This window comes from Agelaius phoeniceus, chromosome 3 (assembly GCF_051311805.1).
Source record: "Agelaius phoeniceus isolate bAgePho1 chromosome 3, bAgePho1.hap1, whole genome shotgun sequence".
Lineage (NCBI taxonomy): Eukaryota > Metazoa > Chordata > Aves > Passeriformes > Icteridae > Agelaius > Agelaius phoeniceus.
This window is the reverse complement of record NC_135267.1, coordinates 94,559,713-94,586,312: the sequence shown is the minus strand read 5'-3', so window position 1 is coordinate 94,586,312 and position 26,600 is coordinate 94,559,713.

Sequence of the window (26,600 nt, the reverse complement as noted above, 5' to 3'; positions counted from 1 at the left end):
CTGCAGAAACAGAAATAGAAACTGTGTTAACAGGTACAAGTAGAAAGCTTTCTCGTTTTACATGGACAAGTCTGAGTAAAGAGGATGGCAAGTCCATGAACACTTTGACACAAACTACATGCAGTGGCACTGCATTCACATTCTTGTTAGCTGCAGGGTGAGCCACTTTAATTATAAAACTTCTGCTATTAAATGAGCTTTACTAACTAAATGCATTGCCATTTCTTCAGTTCTTATTACAATTTAATTTACCCATTTATTTTTCTGTTCTCTGACTTCTTAATAAAATGAATAGCTGGCATCTTCCAGTCCTGCTCCCTTTTGTATCCTTGCCAATAGAGTAACATCACAGCATTTTGCAGAAATGTGGTTTGGGCCATTTGACATTTTTATGTCAAGTACCTTTTATATGCAATTCTAGTATTTGTTTTACTCTCCATTGTTTCTAATATCCCCTGAGAATCTTGGAAGTAACATTATTTCCTTAACAAGTTTGGCCTTTCTTCCTCCTACTCAGCAAATCATTTTCTTGCAGCCTTATACTTGCTGTTATGGAACATAAGCAATAGCTCAAAACATTGTTGCTCACATACGTCTGGGCTAGTAAAAGGAATTTAGAAATAAATAAGTATATATCTTGTTTTTTTCCTGATTTTTGACATTCTGCAAAAGAGACCACTGGAGAACATCTCCTCAGACCCTGAGTTGTTTACTCCTCCACTAAACTTCTGTCACACTTGAGAAATCCCTTAATACTTTGCTTCTCCAGCTGTAAAATTGGGCCTGTAATGATAATACTGTCATACCTTGTTGTTATTAAAAATAAGAGGAGGAATAGCATTTGATGGAAGGTCATATGGAAACCTCTTTAAATTTTGAGAAAGGCAGATCCTGGCAGATAAACTCCCACATGAGAATCCCATATGCAACATGAAAACCAGGACATACGACTGAGGCATAATTTAAGATGACCAAATAGATCAAGTTAAAAGAACTCATAGCTTTCATTTTATAAGGTGCAAAGCTCAACACTTTTACTTTTTTGCCCTAATCTTTTGTTGTTGTTGTTGTTGTTGTTACCATTTGATTTTCTCCAGAACATAAAGGTTTTTCTTTTTAGAAATATCTTCATAGTTACCGAATGTCTTTTAGTGCCACAGATTATATTCCTCAGAGTAAAAATGCCACATTAAAGTCCTTATTCAAAGCCCCTTAGGACATGGCATGGGGGGTTTAAAATCTTTCCATGGGGCTGTATGGACTTAGACTCCAGTCATTAGGTCCATGGGATACCACAGAGCTGAGTATCACAGGGACCTGGCTTCCAGTGTCCCAGCCTTCCCCTTCCCGTAAACCTATTTGCAAAGCATTCAGAGGACTTGAATCCTCTAGATTCCCTTTTATCTATTTATTGGTTTTACCTTCTAGCCTGGCAAAGAGAAACTGTTCCCAGGCTTTCTCCTCAGCAATGTAAGTAGCAAAATAGGCAAAGGCAGTTACATAGGGATTCTCTTGTGACAGTACATCTGCATTCATATTTTTAGCATTCAGAAATTTTTAGTACTTACACATATTTAAGAACCACTGAGACTGGAAGCTCCCATTTCTTAATTTCAAGGTTGTGGCAGAGGGAGGCCAGGAAGAAGGCCAGACTGAGGTGTTTATGGGAGGTAACACATGTAATTGTATCTCACCAGCACTGCCACAAACTGCCCAGGACACTGCTTGCACAGGCAGAGGGACAGCAAAGAACAGAGCACCCTGCTTGCATTTCACAGACCTTTGTTGGTTTGCTTTGAATGCTGCTTTCCAAAGAAAGGACCTGGGATGCTTAACAGCCCACAGGCCAAAGCAGTCACAATGGCTATTTAATTATGAAACTCTTCTAAGCACTTATAAATTAATTCATGGTCTAATGTGGTGTCAAGCTGAGACGAATAAAGGTTAACATATTCTATTAGTCCCAATTGTCACAAGAATTTCATAGAACTGTTTAGATTGGAAAAACCCTGTAAGATCATCAAGTCCAACCCTTAGCCTAACACTGCGAAGTCCACCAGTACACTATGTCCTTTCAGTGCCACATCTACACATTTTTTAAACACTTCTGGGGATGGTGAGTCCACCATTTCCCTGAGCAGCCTGTTCCAATGCCTGAACACCCTTGCAATAAAGAATTTTTCCCTACTATCCAATCTAAACCTCCCCTGGTTCAACTTAAGGGCATTTGCTCTTGTCTTGTTACCTGGAGAAGATGCTGACCCCACCTGGCTACACTCTCATTTCAGGCAGCTATGGAGAGTGACAAGGACCCCCACTAAGCTCACTTTTCTCCAGGCTCCAACTTGCTCAGCCACTCCTCCTAAAATCTGTGATCCAGAATATTTTTCAGCTTCATGGGCTTTCTCAGGACACACTCCAACACCTCAGTGTCACTTGTAATGAGGGGCCCAGAACTGAGCACAGCATTCAAGGTGTGACCTCACCAGTGCTGAGTACAGAGGGATGATCACTGCTCTGGTCCTACTGGCCCTATCAAACAATACGGTTAATTAAATATAGACTCTAAAAATTATGTTTCTCTTAATAGAAATTATTTATATCAACATGACTTGAATAGTTGTGACTTTAATTAATTTAGACATTAATTTAATTAGCACCTGATTTCAATTGAGTCTCAATTTGAACAATAAGTTGTGTTGTAGGCCACATACTGGAAGCACAATCTAAAATGAAATATGGCACAATGAGGCACGATGCTTGTTGGTGTTTCCAGTTCCTATCCCCCTGCCTCCTGCTGTGTAAGAGCAGTACACCTGTCCCGAACAGAATCCCATTTACAAAAAAAAAAGTGGGGGGAAGGGGAAGCTGTCTCCCACTAAATTCCAATAGTTAAGGATCTCTTTGAGAAAGAATTGCTGAAAAGTTAAGTGGGCTCTTCCAGGACAAAGAACAGGATGGAACAACTCAGCCACCATGGATGGAAAAAGCATAAAAAGTCCATGTTGAGGAGCTGCAGTAAAACACAGCCCAAGAAAATAAGAGGAAGGAAAATGTTAACTCTTATCCACAAAACACCAGGGCCAAACTCATCTTCCTGAGGCTCCCCTTCACCACATCCCTGCTGCAGCCACAGTTGTCTCCATGCTATTCTGCTCCGCACAGTTGTCTCCATGCTTCCCTACAGAGCTGTAGGGATGCAGGAGCACCCCACACAGCACCACCCTTTGCTGTTTCAGCAGGGCCACTTAAATTCTTCATGACTCGGTTTTCCCCTCTGTAGAACAGGGATAAAACTGCGGTCTTGGCAGAGGTCTGAGAACCTTAATTCACTAATGTCTATAAACCCCTCTGAGGTTCTTATTCGGAAGGCACAGCAAAAACGCAAAGTATTATCACTGATTCAAACTGACCTTCCCCTTGAAATATCACCATTTGAGCTATAATTCCAAATCCTGACTCTAACCAAGTGCTGCGCTGTGGGATTAACCACATTAATGCTTAAAGCTGTTGCTCTTTTTTTTTTCCCCAGTGTTCACAAGCTAATGCTTGTAGTGGTCTAATCTTGGACAATTCCTTAATGATACAGATTTTCAGATGAAAATTACTGCTACATTTTCCTGTCTTCTAACAGATTTTAGTCTCACTGCATGCACAATCTTGAAATGTTGTTTAATTACAAATATATTATGTTTTTAGATATTCTTTCCTAATTTGAGTGTGTCTATCTGTTGTCTGCACACAAACTGTAAATCATTGTATTAAGAGTGATTACACACCCACTGACACAGAAAATTCGTGATCGGGTTGTGAGACATAAGAGGTTTACCAGATTGAATGTGGCATGGCCACATATTCTACAGAATTTATTATTATTTCTAATCAATCCTCCTCCTCTAAACCAAGATCCCTTAACTATAGCACTCTCGCTGTACTTAAGAAGGACATTTCAAATGGATGTATTTTCGAAATACACTTACATAGCTACACACAGCAGTGCTGCAGTCACATTTTTGAGCAAGGTTATGGGCAGGTGGTTGGGTTGTCATTGTTAGGCCAAAGCTGGCTTCACTTGCACAGACCTGGGGTATGTCTGAGTGTATGCTGGTTGTTTCTCACCAGCAAAATACCCTAAAATAATAGGATGGAGAGCAATGGGTGGTGTCAAACTTATTCTCTCAATTGTTGATCTACCCTGGGGCTCTGCCCAGGCAGTGCTCCTGTCAAAGTCATTCAGGCTGTCTCCTGTAAGGGGTCTTGAGCTGATGCAATTTAAGAGCATTCCTCATCTCTGCGACACCATGCTGCTGTGATTTCATTATGTGCCCAGAAATTAGCACTGGGGAGTCATTACTATTATTATTATTATTATTATTATTATTAGTCTTAAATCTTGTTAACCTGTGAATCTCCATAAATAAGCAGACCAGACGTGTGATAAAGGACATTATGGTGATTGTAGTGATGTCAAATGTGACCAAGGGAGAAGGAGCTTCCCAGCCCTGTCACCACTGGAGCCAGGACACCATGGCAGAAATGCATTTGTTGAAAGTGAGCATACCAGTGCCCAGTATGTTAATTTTAGTACAGAAAAGATCATTCCTGGGGAGCAGATGGGCACAGCCATTCACATCCCCAAAGCCTTGGGACAGATTGCCATGTGCAGGATGGTCTACATCCATCCCTGTATCCTGGTGAACTTGTGGTGAGAAATGCTGTTCTGGCCACCAGGCTGTTTTACTGCTGTAGGTGGTCAACAATTATCTGTCCCCAAAGGTCCCCGGGGGTCCCTGCAGTGCACAGCAGCACTGCCATGTGCAGCTCAGTGCACAGCCATCTGACCTGAGATGAGATTCAACATTTAGGGGAAAAAAAGGTAAATTTTCCCCCACACAACAAGCAATGTGGTGATCTCTACAGTGCTCTGGGGCATGGACTCAAGCCATGCTCCTGAAATACCTCATAAAGCAGAATTTGCCCTCATGGGAAGTAATGGTTAAGAAGTTCAGCTTTTCACTAGCATTTTAAACTCCCCAGTGTTAGAGTGCCCAGAAACTTGGCATTTCAAGGAATATCCAAAGGACAAAGCCATCTACATATTTTGTCCCAGAATCCCGGAGTACAAAAGTCGGACAAAGGGACAGACAGAGGATGAGCGAGATTAACAGGCCAAGTAGGTCAGGACCAGTGTGATTCTCAGGCCAGTACAACACAGCACATTGAGAAAGCTTCCAAGAAGCGTAAACAGGAATGGATGTTTGAGACAATGAATGCCCTAATTGGATGCCCATTCTCACCGCTTCCCTCAATTAAGAAGAATCATGGATAATTCTGCCAAGATATTGATGGACAATGTAAGCATTGGCTTGAAAACTTTGCCATTTAATGAACCAAACCCTACCCAGTTGTGAATTACAAGAGATCCAAAAATAAATCCAGCAGAAAACAGTCCAGTGACAGTTAAGTCAAAAAGTTACAAAATTATTAATCACTGAATCTTAATAATTTCTCATCAGAATTACTAAAATGCATAGCTTTTGATTTCATATGTTAACTTCATGAAGTTTCTGAAAACCTTGGAAGACTGGGTGGTCCAGAAGACATTAAGAAAGAGGAGAGTCAACATTTGCTGAAACTGAAGATGAATAACTCCAGGGACAGTCTCAAATATTGACAGTTTCTTAAAACACAGATGCTAAGCCAGCTGTGAGCCCACCTCAGCCCTGAAGTTAGAGGCAGCTATAGAGCTCTGGACAGACTGATCTGCAGTGACTCCAACATGCACTTGAGGAAACAACATCTGAAGTCCTATTGCAATGATGGTGTGAGATTAACACTGAAATGGCACACATTACAGATGTCCATCAATCAGTTTGGTGTCCTGCTATGTCAGTGTGAGGGCTTAGTGGCCACTTGCATTCATCAGTGGCTTTAAGGCCAAATTTCCTCACTGCCCAGACTGTTAATCTGGAGCTGGTTCTTTCACAGCTGCACTGCAAAAGCTAAAGAAAGTTCTGGGGTGGTCCTGTGCTTTTATAGGCAACCAAGAACACCATCCCTGTGAAGTGAAGCTTCCAAAAACTCCTTTGTGCTTCATTTACATTTTGAGGGCCATTTTTACATAATCAGCCCAGGGTTTGGCCTTGCCTACAAACCCCATTTTCCTCCTGCAGCAGGAAGCCTACAAGGGCAATGTGAGCACAATACCAGGGTTTGGTACAACTAATTTTTTTAGTGACAGGACAAAGCTCAGGCACACAATAGATATAGGCCATATGTCTAGTGGAAGAACTTCAATGTGATATAGTTAGCTGTGTCATCTGTGTGATGCACTGGCTGTCAGCAGAACGAGGAGTGCATTGAAAAATGTTCTTCCACTGGTATTACTCAGTATTACACATGCTAAGATCAAATTAAAAGGAATAAAAACCCTTAGAGTACAAATGTTTATGTTGAGAAGAACTCAAATATGTAGGTAAAAGGGAGGAGAAATTAGAACACTGCCTGAGTCAGAAGTGATAGCACACTTCTGCTCAAAAATCTGGTGCTCTGATTTTAATGCAGACCAGGCAGTATTCTCCTGTTCCCAATGAAGAGTCATTTTTTGCTAGTTGAGAGCAGTCAAACCCCTTGCATCATAAAAGAGATGCAAAGATTGGTTCAGCAGCATAATTTAAACTTGCCCTCAAATGTTTGCAGATAGACCTTGAAAAAAAGGACATATAAACACATGACCTTGTGTAATAGTCCCATTCCTCTCTTCTCTGCATAAAAACGCAGGCTCACGCAGATTTAACAGTACTGTATTAAACACATTTTGAAAAGGTTCTTTTCAGTTTATCACAGCCTCTCCCTTGTGAAAGTTGGTGCACAGGGCATCACCATGAGGTCAGAATGACAAGGAGCACAACCAACAGTCCAACAGTAATGCTCCAGCACCTGACACTCTCACTTGCATTGTTGTTTTCTCTGGTGTGCAGATAACAGAATTTAAAAAATAATGGCCCCTTGAGAAACCTGACAAATCAGCACTGATAGGATTGCAGATTGCTGACAGCAGCAATGGGAGATGTATTTTACAGAGTACAGCAGGGTGATCACACATATACAGTCAAAAGGACTGACCAGAAATGTGGGAAGAGGAAGCAATCAACGACTTAGGGAGCAGTTGCTTAAACAAGAACATCTAGAGAGCACTAATTAACAAATGAACTAAAGGAGAATGGGGAAGTCATGAAGGGGGGCATCAGTTCAGGGCACCCAGAAGCCTGGCTGGCAGCACAGCAGTCACAACAAATCAGACAAGACAAAGCTGGAGGAGTCCCCAGGACCCACAGCTCAGGCAGCTGGCACAAGGTCTGGGTCCATCTCTGTCCTGTGTGGTGGGAAGGTGGCGATGCCGCACTGAGAGCGCCAGTGCTGCAGCAGGCACTGCCTGCACACTCTGTAAACAAAGAGGAGGACAAAACAAGATGAGCTGCGTCACAGAAGATGCCACTAGGTATCAAAAAAAAAAAGAAAAATAATGGGCTTGTACCTTTGCTGACATTTGCCTTTGTGCAAGCACAGTCTTTTGAAATTAAGGGCTGTATTATGAATGTTTGAACTTTACTAATATGAAAGGCTTGAAGTGTATATTATTGCTTTGTATAGCTACATACTTGGGACAGAACTGAACACCATCAACCATTTAAATCATAAAAAACCCCACGTGGCTCTCAGGCTTTGTGATTTATAAAACTTGAAAGCACTCAGAAACCAAATCGCTTCTGGCAGTCATTTCACCCATCCTCTCCTCTCCTCTCCTCTGCCTGCCAGCGCACTCAGGTGCTCATGAACTGGGAGGGGTGAAGTGGCACAGATTTGGCTGATAGTTCACGCAAAATATTTCTTCCTATACACAGTGCATTCAGGTAGTCTACTAACTCCCCATACCCCATTGATCACAGTGCATAAGGGTCTCCTAGAGTGGATCATGTCATTACTGTCCCAGGCTGGATGATAACCAACCCTACAACACTATATTCAGTCAAGTTATTAAGTCTGTGTCTAACCTAGGTAAAGGAGTAGACTCTTGAGCCATGCACTTACTTATTAGACAGATTACTAATGAGCTACAAGATGTGCCTAAAGGCCCTAGAGAGGCTTTAAGATGGCTATGCAATCATATCTGAAGAAAATAGAAATAGTTTACATTACAAATGTGTGTAAAAATACTTACATTTAGTCATATAAAAAATTTGCAAGCAACTGTGTGTACATTTTTTGTGCGCACACACACAGAATCATCATCATGTTTTTAAAAAAGAAAAACATGGAAAAAATGCTCTCATAAATGTTTTCAGAAAATAAAAATTATTACAGATAACAAAGGATGTATTCACTTTTTAAATTAAAGTGAATATTCTCTATTCTTACCTCACCTAGCTCTGATGCTGAATGTCCTTATCATATGATCACAGAAATGTTCCTACTACCCAACAGTGCTTTAAATTGCTGGGTTTGGAGGAGGAGGGCAGCTGGGTGTGGTGGGTGTTTGTTGCTTTTGTGTTGGGTGTTTTTAGGTCTCTCACAAATTTTACAAGGCTACATACACTTAGCAGAGCTCCATTTTCACATGTGTCTCTCTTCCATAAAAGCTGCTCACTTATTTTAAATATAGCTACAAGCCAAGAGAAAATTATTAGAAAAAGCACTATCATTAGTTTGGCACCATCAGGACAGTGTTTATATGAGTTTATACTACAGAGGAGCTCATATTTGAATAACACATGCATATTGTCCTTAGACAAGAAAAAAAAATCTAACCAACCATGTAAGCCAAGTCACGAAATTTAATTAGGAAGATAAGAGTTGGATTTTAATTTTTTTTTTTTTAGGTTACAGAAAAAGATAATTTTAGGCAGCAAATTAGCATCTTCTAATAATCTTAGACAAAAATGATTTTGTTTTGCTTTGGTTTGTAAATTAGCTCATGATTAAAGTATCTCTCTAGTTGAGCTTCATTGTCTTTTTGTGCCTATTTTCTGAATGCAGCCCTGACCTGAATACTCTTGTAGCTCAAGTACAAGATTTGAAAGCATGAGAGGAACAATTATTATAAAGTGAAGTACTTACAGTTTTGCTGCAAAATCAATGAACTTTCAAGTGATTTTTATCATATTTTGCAGCTGTTCTGTTTGCTTTGAATGATGTTTATCACATCAAAAATTTGAGTACTTTTAAAGGATGCTTTATCTAGAAACTTCCTCCACCTTTATTTTCTTGCCCCACCCTGTGCTGTAAATGCAAGGATATTTTTATCTTGTGATTTTCCCCTGCTTCAGAAGTTCTCTCTCTCAATATTTAGGCCAGTGACTTTGCTCATTCCCTGCCCTGTTCTTTCTCATGGTTCCTTAAATGAGGAAACATTCCAAGTTCCCAACCTAATTCACAGTTTTGCAGCAGTTATATTTTCCCATTGAAGACTATCTCTGTGGCCCTTTTGCTATCTAAAGGAATTATGCCATGTGATCTCAGTGTGCAGGAGCTCAGACTGTCTGTCAGGAGCCACAGAGGGAGGAGTGATGAGCAACACTCCTTCCCTGGGACCAGATCCATAAAGTCCTGTGGACACTAGAGGTAAATATTCCACTGATTCCAGTTGCATAGGGTTAAAAACACAGAGAATTAGATCTTTTCTTATTCTCATCTTATTTCCTGCTACATCTCTTTTCAAATCCATCCTCTACCTCAAGGAAAGCCATTTCCTTCCCCGAGTGGGATTGCTAAAGTGATGAGATTAACAAGACGCCCTGCACACCAGCCTTGACCTTTTCAGCCAACACTGTATGCTCTGGGCAATGCTCGCCATAGATCTGCTTCTCCTTCCCAAATGCTGTGGATTCTGATGGATGTTAGCAACTCAATCCTACAAACTTTTGTCCCTGGGCAGATCTCCCTTAGCAACTCCTTGAACTCCAACAAACCTATATAATTATTCATAAAACCATAGAATGGTTTGAGTTGGAAGAGCTCTTAAGACCATCTGGCTCCCATTCCCCTGCCATAGGCAGGGACACCTCCCATCAGACCAGGCAATTCCCAGCCCTGCACAGCCTGGCCTTGAATATGTCCCAAGGATGGGGCAGCCACAACATCTCTGGACAAGCTGTTGCAGCACCTCCCTGCCCTCCTGGGGAAGCATTTTTGCTGTGGTACTCCACTGTCTGAGCACACACAATTCCTAAGTGGAAGGCCTCTTACATCAGATAATTTACAATCCAGGTCCAAACTAGATCCAAAAGCAGGGGCAAAATGCAAATGAGGGAAGGTGAAAGACAAGAGAGAATGAGGTAACAATTAAAGGCAAACAAACAAACTCAAAATATAGATAGACTGGCACAATCTTTTAAGCAATGCAGCAGAAGAGAGTTTGTTCATGGTGCTATACCCAGCAGCACTGTATAATAAAATTATATTTCATACATTTACCAGTACATAAAATTAATGCAGCTGTGTAATTCCTATTATACTTCCTTATGTAATTCATATCATTTCTATGTTTAAATCTGTTTAAATCAATAGAAATTTAATTTTATTTAAATGCTTACTGATCACCAGCAAAACCTTTGCTTTCTTTTTTTTTTCTCTTTTAACCTGAATTGTTTGTTTTATAGAGCTAATACAGAGCTGTACTCACGCAGTTTCACGGTTCAAGAAACTGTCAGTCAGACCTACTTTTAAACCCCTTTCACTGACCTTTGAGACAACTTCCTTGGATGCTTCTGACCAAAATACAGATTATGGAAGTTTTGCAGTGTACCACTCTGCTGCATAACTTAGAACAGGAGTAAATGATCTTTAGTATTGCCACTCTGTGGTACCTGACCAGATAGGTACCTCTGCCATGGGAATAAAGGTGAAAACACATCAACTAAAACCAAAGGGAATGTGGCTGTGAAGACCACAGCCCATCTAATATATGGCAAATCAACCATACATCTGAGCCCAAGGAAAAGAACAGAGAAAAACTTTGAACCCCTCTGTAAATTACATTAATACTTAAAAGATTAATTTTCAGAGGAATACTACTTTGAGGATGTGTATTGGCAGTTATACCACTACAAGAGCATTCATTTAATGGATCCCACCCTGGAGCATTTGAACCATCATTGCTTATCTTCTGACCAAGCAGGATCATAAAAATTCCCTTAAACCCTTTCCCTGGGGCTGCCTAATTGGCCTTTATTTAAATTTTCCTGGCTACAGCCTTACAATCATAGTTTCCAGCCTCTGTCTTGTATCCTCTAGCTTTTCATTTTTTCCCTGTTTTTTTCTCTTTTTCAAAACTGATGTTAATTTGATTCAAAAATTGACAAACCTAAGCAAGAATGCAGATCACATTTTTCCAAATGCAAGAAAAGAGCCTCACTCACAATTATTCCAAATTACACTGTTAAATAGGTATTCCAAAAACCATACCCATCCCGATGCAAACAGAAAAAAAGAAATGAATGTTGGTGAAAGTCTCATATTTCCAAAAAAAAATGCACACTTTAATTTTTAATAAAATTAGGAAAAGCCTAATTTCAGAATTGCATTATTATTATTTTCTCTAACATGTCAATATTTACAGCGCATATACATACAAGTACAGAATTATACTTGGTGGGTTTTGCACTTCACTGTAAAAAGATTGAGCCAGTTGTTCCTGGAATAGAATCTTTTCTCCAGTTTAGGTGCCTTAAAACTATTTGACACTAAAACAGGTAAGCTCTTTGCTAATTCTTTTTCAGGAAGTTGTTTATACAGAGTAGTATAAGTGCTGTGTATGTCACAGAACAAAATCTTAAAACAAAAAGATATGACCAAAGGAAACGTTTATTTCTGCAAATAATTTTGAAAGAAAAAATACATACTCTGCAAATGAGGTTTGATAAACTGCATAAACAGTAGGCAAACATCAATGTTATTATTTTCACCTCTTCCATTCTGACTGAATCTCTATTATCTCCCATTTTGAATCCAAAAGCCATGATTAAACTGCAGCACATCTTACAGCACAACACAGCAATATTTTCCAGTGACAGAGAAACCACTTCAGCTCTTAAGTTGTTCCAACAGTTAATGATCCTCATGATAGAAATGTGCCTTATATCTAGTCTGAATAAGTCAAGCCTCACCTTCCAACCCTGGACTCTTTTACAATTTCTTGCTCCCATCAGTACGTGTATTTTTTTTCCTTCTGTAGATATATTAATCTCTGTATAACCTTCTCTTTGATGAATAAAATTAATTAAATTCCTTTGCTCCCTCGTTCCAAACCAAGTTTCCTTTCAGGTAATTCTTTCTGCCACTCTTCCCTGGACTCTAAGCTTTTTAACTTCCTTGTAAAGTGTGGCCCTTGGAGCAGACACGGTAGCAGCTGCTTGTCCTCAACGTTTTTTTTTTCCTCTCTCCAAGTGAAGGGATTTGTCCTTCTGGCCATATTCAGCTGTAATCCAGAATTTTTCTGCTGGAGCCTCAGCAGATTCCCAGTATCACATAAAGTGATTTGGCTGCTAGAAGAGCCAGGTGAAAGGAAACAGAAAGAAAAGTTGTCAAGAAAGGCACATCTGTGCACTTGGTTTGTTTCCACTGCTGCCCTGAATTCAGCCCTACACAGGTGCAGCTCATAAGCAGCTTTCTGCAGCTTTGAGGCTTATTTCATTTGTATTGTTAATGCTGCACTGGGAGAAGCCTCAGCAGACCAGCAAGCACCAAAATCTGAGCACATGCAGCATCTCCTTAGGCAGGCCTTCCCTCTCACTTATTCCCTTCGATTAGGAGCATAAAAAAACATATGATCAAAATCTGCAGGGAAACATTTGATATAGACAATGTGCAGCTCTTGTAACGGGAGCACTAAGTTTAGGGAAACCTGTTATCTGGCACAAATTCTAGAGCAGAGGGCTTATTTCAGATAGTTGCAGCACAAAAGCTTTAAAGAACATTAAGGAGGAAATTGACACAAAAAATGGCTCCCTCTACAACATTACCTGCACTCAGATGGGCTAATACCCTCTGTGGTTTTGCAAGGCATTAGTGAAAAAGAAATAATAATAATAAAAAAAAAAAATCCAACAGCAAGTAAAGAGCCTTCAGGGTCTGGGCCAGAAATTCATACTAAAACAGCATTAGTAGTGACTGTAAGCCTCTCTAAGAAGGTTTCAGAAAACAGAAAAGTAGTCAAGATACTTACAATTTTAATGAATTGTTTGTCTTTTCTAAGAAATAACTTGCAGGGATGAATCCAAGCCCTGCAAAAGCTGGTGTCAAAGGTCTTGCTGACTGCTCTGTGTGTTGTCCCCACAGACTCCCTGGCAGAACCAAACCAAAGCCTTTGTGCAGTGTAACACAGCCTTTTGGAGGGGTTTTAAACGTCTATATGCCTCACAAACCACTTGTGTGTCTTAAAGAATCAGTGAGTCTTTTTTACATAAGTGTTCTCGTATGCTGTATACTATCAAGTATCTTGAATTACATTCCCTAAAATCATTATACTGCCATAAAAAGCTTCTACACTCAATATATTTGATGCTAAAGTAATGTATTTAATGCAAATTCTATTTAGAAGATAAATTCTCAGGCATTATGAGGCATCTATTGAACAAGTGTAACTTATTGGCCTGAAATATTTCAGGTCACACAGAGTGCTTATAAAGGAGTGGGGTCTCCCTTACTCTGTATAAAAGATGGTGGCAGGCTGTGATGGAGTGTGTTTGGATTGTTAGGGAAGGCAGGCTCTAGGTAAGCAATAAATTGCTGTATATATTGCCTTAGGAGCAGGTTAGAAATTTCCCTCGTTCATTGGCACTGACAACCCCCCCAAAGGACAACACTTCCAAAAGCACAAAGTTTAACACAGTAATAAAAACACATCTTAAAAGCCCAAACCCCTGTGTTCCAGTGCTTAGAAAAGGTGGCAGCTTGACAGACCTGGAGACTGACAGCAGCAGTGTCAGCTTTCCTCACACTTGTCTGCCAAAGCACCTCAACCTTGACCTGAGGAGAAAACCACGAAGGGTTTGAGTGGGATTTCATGCCCATTCTCTCTGGCATCTCTGCTGAGATTGCCAACAAGGGGGCCAATTAGTGCCTGCTTCAGAGGATGGTTTTTTTGACTGTGTGGAAATGACACCTGTCCAGTGAAACTGGGCAGAGACCCTCCAATTCCCAGGAGCCAGCCACTGTGCAGCCACTGCAAGGGTTACTGCTCCTGCCTATTCCCTTGCACCAGGCAGGCAGCAGCTCCATGTTGTTGGCCAAGTGGGAACAAATGCATTTTCCTTTCCCAACAAGTAGTCCTTTCTGATTTAAAATAGTAGCCTCTTGGTAACGAGGCTTAAATGAGGCTTTTTTTAATTTTAAAAACTGATTCTTACTATTCAATATTCTGGAGCCTGCATGAAGATCAAAAGGCCACTTTTGCTGTGCAACCAAATAAAATCCTATCAAGAACTTGCACCAGGGCAGAAGGAGAGGAAGAAATATGGCTTCAGCCTGTTTTATTAAGCAGAGGCAAAATGCAATGTTCCTGCTGGGCTCTTTGCCTCCTCACAAGACCTAACTGGCAAATTTCTTATGTGCTTCATTGGTCTTCAGCACAACAGCAGCTACCTGATCTGTTAGTAAAAGAGAGAGGGTTACAGGAAGGCTCCCCCCTCACCAGGAGATGGACCAGCTTGAGCAAGCTGGTACAAAACATGGGATTGATCATAAAACCATCAACTGATCTTCATGGCCAAGAAGGGAATAGCTGCCACTGGAATATGGATAGACATCGGTCTCTTTAATTTAGCTACCATAAAAGTCATTCGCACTTTAATTAATGACCCAGCAGTGCAGTTTTAATAGCAGCCCATTTGCAGGGTAAACTTGGAATTATTACTTAATGGAATGGGAAACTTCATTACAGATTAAAATAACTTTATCAATATTATCTTTCATAAATTCCAGTCCATTCAGCTTCACTTTATCAGACAAAAAATGTAAAAGTCATTCTCTTTGAAATCAGACATCACCCTCCAGTTCATCTGTCACCAAGTCAAGTTTGCTAACCTCTCTGAGGATGTCATCTGACTGGAGTTTTCTGTCATTCTTTGTCATTCCAGGTGCACTTCTTGACAATTTTTTTAGATCCCTGTCCAGAGTCTCCTCCAGGAACCTAGAAGGACCATGAAGATTGCATCAAGGACCTGATTAAACAACAGACAACATGCCTATCCAGCACACTAACCTCATTTGGAATCTCTCACAGAAAATGATTGACAGCTGATGCCCTAAGCAAAACTGCTGTTTATTAAGTCCTTTTCAGTCCAGCTACATTAGTCTCTCCTCATAGCAGAAGTCAGTACACTGCTATCAAAACCAAGTCTGTGACTGATAATACTGAATTCTTCATTACCCCAAGTGTTGCTGCAAGTAATACCATGAGCTTGGACACCACCGTTCAATAAAGGCTTATTATTATAAATATTCAGCCTATGTCCTGACGAGAACAAACAGCTTTGCTGCCAAGGTGAAAGGGGTGAATTGCAAATAGGTCTAGGTTATGATAGACACAGTGCCCTCTTTTTGTGAAGTGACCTTGTAGCCTGGCACCAAACACAAACTCAGTGGAATAAACTGGATCCTGCGTATTCAGACAAAACTGGTTGGGTATTAGCAGTGTTTAGAAAAACTCAGTCATGGAAGGAAGAACTTCCTTCAAATGATGCATAGAAGGCTTCTTCTGTTGTTTTAGTCTGCTATTTCTAATACCCTTATTAAGGTTCAAATCTTAGCAAACGTTTGGAAACTTTTTTTTATATAGTTTCTTGAATTAGATAAGGCACCACAGGGAAGTAGTGTCTGGCATTACAGCCCAACTTAAAAGAACAGAGACTTGTCCTGGCCTCCTCTCCTAAATTCACTTTCTCTCTACTCCGGAGGTGGCTGCATGCAGTACTGGCTGTTCAGAGCTGGCTGTGCACCAGAATCTCTCAGCAAGATAGCTACTAATCTCTCCCTGGGAAGAGCACCTGGATTGCTCTGCCCAAAGTCAAAACACACCCTTCTGGTTCCTTTGTCTACTCTGTATTCAGCCTAGTTAACCAACAGCTTCTAATGACTAAAATAATAAAAGTAAGACATTACTTCCCAGAAGTATGAATACATTGATTCATATGTGCTGGGCAGTTGCCCTGGCAGCTTTGTTGTAAGAAGAAAAAGGAATGATGAAAAAGACTTTCATTTGACTGAGATCCTTACTGCACTTGTGTGCTGTGGGAGTTAAATTAATCAAGAACATCACTGGATCTGCTGATGTGTTGTTCCCTGAAAATTTGGGGCCGATAAGGGTGTTTGATCTTCTAAGGTGGGCTAGAGCAATGGTCCAGAGTTACAAAATGTGCTCAAATCCTGCAGAAACTCACAGAAAGCAGCAGACAAGGGACTCCAGGAACACACACACCATAATAGAATCCCTTTCAGATTATGACCTGTACATTTATTACCTCTGAAGGGAACTCATTTTCACCTGTCCCAGCCATATAAAAGAGTCCTTTTTACCTCAGCAAAATCTCACAACTACATGAAACATGTAATATCCCAAGAAAGTACAAGCACTATTATGCACCAAGAGTTCAGTGGGGACCTCAAGGCAACCCTGAAACACCATGGTCAAACAGGGAACTGAAGCAAGCTACCAGTGGTGTAGCTTTGCAGAGATTTAGGGAATAGGTCATACAGAGCTGAAACACTGATGGTCAATGGAGAGCAAAATTAATAGGGCAGTTCAGAGCCATAAGAGAAGATGAACTACTTCTTTGACTTGCTAAGAAACATTTATAAATGCCAGCCCATCCCTCATTCATTCATTAAAAGGAGAGAAAAATTCATTTCCTGGAGAAAAAAGTCACTTATTTTTTAGTGAAAGATAAACTGTTGCTTATGAGTGCAATGAATATCTAGATTGGAAGGAATCAATCCTACTCTAGCAAGAAAGTCCTCCTGATAGCAAACATATGTCCAAGAAAAATATTTAAACTGAAATCTTAGAGAATTTTTCTGAAAAACCTAAGCACTTTTATGCTTAAGATATGTTCCTAGGGTCTCTCAGTTATCCTTTAAGTCTCTAGAATATTTTCTCTTCTACCTCATCAATGATTCTCCCCTCACAACAGCCACAACACAAGCCATTCATGCAGTTCAAGACACTTAAGACAGCTCCCATCATCAGCTTTCCCTCTGAATTAGTGCCAGTTAATGTGCATGCATGTTTGAAAACAGGAGTCATATTCAGCAGCAACTTCTGGAGAGTGACTCAGAAAAAAATTTTTGTTGGTCCATCAGGATGGTTTTGTCATGTTTAATGTCTTTCTTAACTCAGTCTTGAATCTTTCCAAGCAACAGTTCTGTGCATAAATAACCATTGTCACTGGTACATGCTTAACACATCCATGGCACAACAAACAGAGCAAGTCAGCAAGAACTGCACTTGCTGTCACATTCAGCAGGGATGGTGTAGTGGATCCTGCCCTGGGACATGGGCCTGGCACCTTTATCCTGGGATTATCCACTCTGTGGCTGACAATAGTAACCTCAGAGCAGAAAAGTCAGCTCTAGAACTGCTGCATTTTACAGGCCTATATATGAAAGAAAATGGAGCCAATGTGAATTTGCTGTAGTATTCTGGATGGCTAATAGTATGAATCCAAGAGCTGCTGGGACATCCCCTCTGGAGCCAGCAGTTATAGGAGAAGGAGGCACGGGGGGGGGGCAACTGGTTAGGCACCAACACTTAAAGCATACCAGTTTAATCTGAAGCCATAAGTGAGTCAACACCTCAATTAAAGTGACATGTCTCACTAAAGATTGCACATCTTTCCCCCAAAGGGATCTCTAGGGAGAAGGTGAAGGTAAAACACAGAGAACACAGGCATTTGAAGTAATAGGCTCACAGTCCTTACTCAGGCAAGCCATATCCTGAAATACAGAATGCCACCTGGGTGAGGACAACATGCATAAGTAAGAGAGCTGAAGTTATTTAATGCCCTGTACTCTTTCTGATAAACAGGTAAACACTCAGGCTGTTCACATGACTACACAGCATTGCCCAAGGCCTCATGTCAGTTTTGCAGTCAATAAAACAGGGACACTATTTCACAGAGATGCAGCTGGGAATCCCTTAATGATATCTGGTGAAGGTTTTGGGAGGCTAAAATTCTATGTGCCTTTCAACTGAAAAGTATTATTTAATATGACACAATTACCAAGCAGCAAAAAACACAGGACATCACGAAATTACCAGAGCTGTTTCTGTGTAGAGGCAATGCAAGCAATTGTCTGTGGCAACAAACTACCAGGGTCAGCAAAACAGGCAAACAAGGACTTCGCTACAAAAATGGTCCAGAAAGCCAGACCAGCTTTTTCTGTCTCCAAGAGAAGTATCTCAGGGCTCAGGGCATTTTCCACTGCTGAGGAGAGGAAGAAGGTTCTCCCCTCAGGAACACTGACCACTTCTCCCAAGCCTATTGTGAATCACTGGAATCAACCCTGCATGGCCATTTCTCATGCCTCATTCCCTCTGGGGGCAGAGGTGGCCTCTCCTGGCTGTCATTGTGGGTATTCATATTCAGTGGTGCCTACATTGCTGAGAAGCCTTGAATCAAAATTGCATGTAATAATTTCCTATGTCAACAAAGTTATTCGCATGACCCAACCATTGCAGTAAATACTTTGATTCACATGACAAAAACCTACTACTTGGACCAAGCATTATAGGATCAAGTTTCCAGATAATTCATGATGGCCCAAGCTGTGTTTATGCAGTATCAGAAATAGGCATGTGAAGAGTTTGCAGTTTAGGGCCTCCATCCAGCAATCCATGCTGGCAGACCTGTAAAGGAGTTTGGACGTAGTACAATGAATGATAACAGTAAACAATGGGAGAGAAGAGAGTGAGGGTCATAACTGCAAGACCATCTGGTTGTTTCCATTTGCTGTGTACACATCTTGCTAGTCCTGCCGCTAGAAAGGCAGAGAGGGTTGTTGGAATATCGAGTTACTGATGAATAGTTGCACTTATACCTCATATACCATTATATATTTTTATATCACTAGTTGTGGCAGCATTTTGAATACTGGTTTCTGGAAAGGCCAAAGCATGAATGTTTTTGAATGGAAATATATCAATATGCAAAATAATTTGGTACATGTGACAGTTTTCTTATAAGAAATTTTAAGCATTATTTAATGGGTGAGTGTTTTTCCCTTTCCTGTAGGATTGTCTGTAGTTCTTAATTCCCTTGCTGGGATCATCAGTACTTGTATGATCAAGCCCATAACCAGCAATCTGGTACAAGGACAAAAGAATCAATTACAATAAAATGAGTAATGCTGTATGCTTTTTGGTAGGACACATGAAGGAAACTCAATGATTTGTAATTAGTCAATATGGATCAATATTTGATTTCTCCTTAGCAAATCTCCACTAAGCTTCCAAACCAATGAAAAGAACACAGATTAGGCAGATGTATCTTGCTCTGCACTCTACCTGCAACCAGATGTGGGCTTTACTAAACCACATGTGGGAGTGAAAACAGAGCCAAGGGCCCTTCTCAGAGAATCACCTGTGACTTGACCATATGGTTTCAACCTTGGAGTCAGGTAGCAAGGGCATTCCAGCCTTTTGCAATCTGCGAGCTGACCGAGCGGGAGACAAGCTCAGAGATCCTGTGAACTATCCAGGAGGGGCAGAACCAGGACTGGAAGTAGAAAATGGCACCTCTTTCTGCTGAAGAGAGATCTGGGCATCTCCTCACTTAAATTAGCATTATTTGAAAGGTCAAGAGTGTAAAACTGCAGGAAATAAGATATTCAAGGCTGAATTTTGTTTGAGCATTCTCCATCTGAATTCTGAAAAAGTTAACTAGCTTAGGTACCCAGAAAACTTTTTTTAAACCATAAAAATTAAAGTGAGAGGAAATTTGACTTGGTCAGGAGATAAATCCTACTATCCATACCACTATTTTACCAGACAGGAGGATGAAAAACAGACTGCCAGGGAGCTCAAAAAGCTTTATTTCCTGACGTTCATTTTTCATCACCAATCCTGAGCAGACCCCAAAACTCAGACTAATTAAAGACAAATAATTAAGCACATTCAGACTGTGAAGGTTGGCAGACTCCCACTGTATTGTGAGACCACCTTGGCATTTAAATGGTTAGGGACTATATCCCACAACATCATGCTCATCTCATTGTGGTAGAGAGCTCTTGAGAATGTTATTAGCTGGGTGTTCGCCTTGCCGTTTTTCCACATGAGGCAGATGGGTAATTACGAAGCTAATAGTCTGATTGAGAGAAATCAGATGCAGTGGTTTGCCCAATTAGATGATACATTAGCTTCCTTCTTTGTAAGCAGCTAATGTGTGAAGCAAAGTGGTATTTTTGAGGGTCAGAATCCTTAAACAAGTGCCGAGTTGCAGATTATTGTGTCTCTCTTTTTTTTTCTAATGGAGGAAAAGTGCTAAGTCTTCATTACTAAAAGCATAGAAAATGCAAATCAGGCTCTGAAACAAAAGAGTGAAGGGACAGGCGAGAATATTTGGTGTCCAATGTGTCAACCTACAACATCAATTACATTGAAATGCAATGCATGGGAGCCTAATCAAGGATAGTGTAATTGTAATAATTGCATGCTTTTGTTGGAGAGCTGCTGCCATTGTTATTGTCAACCATTTGTTTTTCTCTATTGTTTAAGGGGAGAGTATTTAAAATATATATATGTGTGTGCATATGTAACTGTGTATAATTGTCTGAAGAACATTATAGGTAGAAGGTTCTGCCACTACACACAGAATGTGTTGAGTCTTATTCCTGTTCTTTGGACGTTAGAAGGCCAAGAGCCTGAACTCGGTTTAGGCAGGTAATGCTGAAAACTGAGAAATGGACATTGACCTACAATCTATGCTGAACAAGGAGTTACTGTGCCTTTTGCTGACACATCTCCTGATCCAGGGAGGTGAGTTACTCCCAGTGACTGGCAAGTCATGAAGTGAGTCAGTGCTAAATCAGCCAAACAATCCCTGAGATACCTTTGCTCTGCCTTCCTTAAAGAGGTCAAAATAAATATTTTGTCCTGTTATATTTCCTACAGATCTGCAATCTCTTTCTGCCATTTAAAAGGATTTTTAAATACCCACAATCTTGACAACAACATTCAAGATAAATGAACATAAAAGAGAGCACTGCGTGGGAAAAAATGACTACATGAATTTACTCAAGATCTTGTTAAGGGGGAAAAATGTAGGAGCCTCCTGTAAGTAAAACAGCGATATTTTTCTGTATCATGAAGTTAGGCAGGAAATTCTTCTTACAGCAAAGTGCTCAACATTCAGATCAAATGAGAGGTTTATTTTCTCGCATCACTTGGGCTTGCCAATAGGTTGAAACGGAGGCACAATAGAAACAGGCTAAAACATTTAACATAGCTGTTAAATCTCATTCTCCACAGCTAAAAAAGAACAATGCTGTAGCGTCTTTACTGAGAATACACTCTCCTGCCATAGGAGGCTTTTCATGTATCTCTAACAATCCTGTACATACTCCAAAACTCACACTAATTAAAAGCAAATAATCAAATACATTCAATTTGAAAAGTTGGCAAACTCGCTTGTATTATTGTGTTAGCACCTTGGCACCAAAATGATCACATCGTGCTAATCTCATTGTGCAGGAGAGCTCTTGAGCATGTTATTCAGTAGGTCTGCTCCCTGCCCCCCATCTCCCAAACCCACCCCATCCTCCTCCTCCTCCTCCACCAGCACTCTTTCTTTAACCAGATAAAGAAATGAAAATGGTAGCAAAGATAAGCAAAAGCAGGATCATATTTTCATCATGTTTTACTCAGAGGTACCCAGGACTTGTGTTACCTTTTACAGATATTTTATTTCATCTGAGCTTCATTTCATCACCTCAGATACAGTGGGTAAACCTGAGAGATGTTTCAAAATAAACTAAGCAGGTTGCATGTGTTTCTCATAGAGAAACTTATATAACATTCTTATATTATTGGATGGAGTACTTTCCCACCACAGAAACATGCAGAGTATAAATGCAATAAACAAAAGACTACAAGTTAACAGCTTAATGCTGACCAGGTGATGAAACCCAGAAAGAAACACTTTAGGATTTCTTCTCTTTTAAAGATTTATTTTACAGTCTTTTGCATACAGGCCTGTGCACACCTGAAGTTAATGACTAACACTCTAGATTCCCATTTGTGTGCTATGAAGAAGCATCAGTTTCATTTTTTGCAAGAGTCTGGGAGGAATTTTCCCAAATAGTCCAACAAATTGAGACTGAACAGACTTTCATGACTAAAGGTGTATTCATCCCAGTGTTCCCAGCCCCTGTATTATTTTTACAGCTGCAATAGTAGCTATGACCAAGGGCTAGGTATGACCATGAGCTGGGTAGGTACTACCCAGCTAATTCAGCACTAGATTTTCTGCCCTGTTGAAAAGATAGGCTAGTTTGCAGTGAAATGATAGGCTAGAACCAATATATTTCCCCCAACATTTTCCTCTTCTGGGCTAACAGAAGCATAATTCTTTCCAAAGTTTTACACTGGGGTCTTGTGTGTATGCTTGGACATGTATTTGTTTATTAAATATATTATTCTTATCAGTGCCTTCCAATTTGAGATATTCCAAGGTTCTATGATACGGCCTGCAATTCTCCAGCCAGCACTTGCAGGTGGTAAACTTTTGCCTGCATTCAAGAATCTCTTTTGAGAAAGAACTGTCTCTAAAAGACAGTGAATTAAAGGTCTGTGTCAGGAGAAATACCTATCTTTTTTTTATTTCTTGACATTTATTGGATAAAAACCACATTTAAATTAGGCAGATGCTACAGAAGTGCAGCACTGAAGACTATGGCATTTCGTGTGGAAAAATAAAAAAAATATTTAAAAAAACAGAACCAAAACCAACCAAACCAAAACAAAAAAACAGCCCAGGAAATACAGGGTAGCTGGAGGACCTTTTTGACAGGACTGGAAGGGTCCCACTCATCTTTTAGCACAAAGGCACTCACAGTGAAAGATGGCACTCTAATATACTCTTTAATTGAGGAGGGTGCTACATAAGAGAGTCTAATTAATTTGTGACCTTCAATACAGTTCATATTCATGCCTGAATAATGAAGGAAGCCCACATGGCTGAGCCTCTTAGAAAAACAACCCAAAAACTGCTGGAGAGTCAGTCCCACTGAATAGTCCCTGAACTCCCTAGAGGAGAATGTGCTGTCCATACACCATCTCACATGCTCCATTCCTCCTAGCAGGGTCACAGGACTGCCCTAAAGCCTGAGACAGACCTGTATCTAGTGGGGCCATGGAGGGAGAGCCAGACTTACTCAGATTAAGGTAACACAGACTTCCTAAATTGTGCCAGGTTGTGGTGAAGAAGCACTGCTTCCAAATACCCTGCTCCTCTAACAGGAGGGTTTAGGTAACTATAAACCTGACTTCTTGAAAAACACATTCATCTTTCTGTTGACTCCAGCAGGTTTAAATCAGGCACCATAACATAGACAGGCAAAAAGATGTATACTGATGTTACTAATATTAACTGCTATGGCATATTCATAGTACAACGTTTTGTTCATAAAGTTTGCAGGTAAATGTTGCTAAAAGGGGAACTGTGATTCACAACAAAATAGTACCTCTTTGACTAAGCATGTTTTACATTGGATTGCACCTAAATTTCTGTCTGTCATGAAGAAAAGTTCATAAACCAACACAAGAAGTATTAAGAGTAGCATCCAACTTGGAAAGCCCTGACTCCACAGGAAGAACTCCCATTGCTACTACCAGGAGAAATGCTTGTAGACATCAGGATAACATATGGTCTCTGAAATCAATATTGTTTTGCAGCTTGACACATGGATGGATAGATACCACAGAGAGATTGAAAGAAATACGACAAGCTAAGTCGTACAAGGCAAACATGTACACACAATCACACTTGAGCAGATGCTTTGGCTGAAACAGGTGCTTTAGAGGAACACATAGATCTGTGAAATGGAAAAATTTAGATCTGAAAAATGGAAAAATTATTCTAAAACTTACAGTAGCATAATGAACTTTTGCAAGCAAAACTGAGGGAGGATTCAGAGGAACCCCTCAGAGACAATGCTAAGAGAACATACTGGCAACAAAGTTGTTGATGAACCTGGTGTAGTTTTAACAGCAAATCTAACAGAATTCTTCCTTCCCCCAGCTTCCATATCAATTGGACCAGAGAGGTTTCAACAAAACACCCCCACAGCACAAAAGAGAAGGAGAAGGTGGATTTCTCCTAGGCATTACAACAGGCTGATGCAAACACTTCAGCCTTGTTGGTGGTTTAATGCATCACCCCAGAGATCTGAGTGTGAAATTTGGACTTAAGGAAGAAAATCCTCATTTAGCAAGGAAAGCACTGCAATAGCTATGCGTGAAAGTTTGTCCAACACTGTTTTCTGCTTGCCATATGGCCAACTTCACCCACATTGAGAGCAGCTACTGAGTTGCTCTCAGCATCTTGAAAGAGACCCAGAGAGAAATGCAAGAGTCTCATCAGCAAGCATGGCCCAAGGAACACTCAGTTGTCTGTTTACACTGTTGCTTTATCTTTGTCTGATGCTAATAACAAAGAAAAAAAGAAGTACCAATCCCAGTTTGTTTGAAATAACTTACATACTTCAGTGGTTTTGTAGTCAAAATTATAGTTTCAAACAATTTAAACTATTCCAGTATCTACTGCTGCAGATCTAGGGACTGTTAGGAGGTGTCCTAAGGTCTTTCTACAGACTCATAATGTACAGGAGCTAACAGAAATATTAGCCCTGTCTCTGTTAAATATATACACAGGCATACCCCATAGAGAAGAGAATTCCCCCCCAGCCTCCCATCCCACAAAACCAATTCTTCACCTGTGTTTGGCCCTGATATTCAAGGGAACAGGAGTGTGGTTTTGGTTTTCAGAGGAAATATATAGGCACCATTCACTCAGATTCAGAATGCCATGAATTTACCACAGTGGGAAAAAAAACTTTTGCCTCCCTTTTTTTCCAGGGACTCCGGGGATTGTTTACTGTCAGCTAAGCCAGAAAACAGCATCCCTCTAAAATCCAAATGTCTGTATTTACAACAGACGATTCCAGTTAAATAGGCTGCCTCACACTTTTCCTCCCAGAACTTAGTGGCACAGCACTTGGACACCAGCTCTGAGCACCAACCTCTGCTCAGCACTTGCAGCTGCAGGGGCAAGGAGATTCCTTGCTACAAACAGAAGTCCCCAAACCTGCTGGCATCATCTGCTCAGCAGCACCTGAGGCTGTAGCCAGCCTCCTATGTCCTGTTGGTCTGACACACCATCTCTCACCAGGAAGACTCCTTGGGCAGGGCTTTCAAACATTGTGCAACAAGTCCTGAAACAGAGAGAGTTCTGAAATAAAAGGCCTCACATATGACCTATTGTTCTATATTGCTTTCTCTTTACTGTTTGCTAATTACTGATGCCAATACCTGAGTATGTTCCTGCTTCCCTTCAGCCTCTCCTTCCCTCATTTAGATCTCTCAGTGAGAGCCAGAGTCCTGCCTGTGCCACAGAACCACATGCTGGCAAAGAGCCACCTTAAACATCACAGCCAGGTAGCACTGGAGGTTCACAGACACACCTGTAGGAAGAGGAGGTGTGCCTCAGTGAATAAAAAGCTTTAAACTCTTTATAGATTAATGCTGTGATGAATTTATAGATGGATTCATGTAGATGAAAGCTTAAATGGATTCCACCAAAGAAAATCAGTATCTGATATATCCAGAGGGTAGATAATCCAGAAACAAAGCAGTTCTGCCTGAAACTGCCCTGCAGAAACATTCCTTGGTCTTGAGCTACAGGAACCAACTTTAATGGCTCCATATCACTGATATTTTCCTAAATATTTTCCATTGCTGTTACTGCTGATGGGAACTCTAATGTAGACAAGACACTCATCACTTCCAACATTTTTATGATTATGTCTTTTAGTCTTTCTGTTTTGCAGGCTGGATGACATTGCTTTGCTTATTCATCACTTTTACTTCTGGGAGCTGCGCTTGGACCTATTTGGTAACAGTCAGAAAATTTAATGTAGAAAAATTCTGCTCTGCTGCATTACCTGCTTAGCCCCTGGCCTCCCTGGTGATAATATCATCAAAGACAGCAGCTAAAGTAATGTGCAGATTAAAAAATAAACAGAGACCACCCATTCAGTCACCTGCCTCAATGACTAGCCTGTATACCATGTAACAAATTTCAGGCTCACAAGAAGGTATGGTTCCATAATCCATCCCTGACTATCCAGGTACTGAGAAAATTCTTTGCATAGGTGTGAATATTCCCCTTTAGAATTAAGCAGAAATTATTAGCTTTTTTGTGAAAATCAATAAAAACTAGCACTGGTACCATTCAAATCCAAATTGTAGATATATTTTGTGTAGTATTTGGAAAATTTTTCAGTTTTTAGCCTGGCAAATAAGAAAGTAAATTACCAAGGTAAAGAACAGC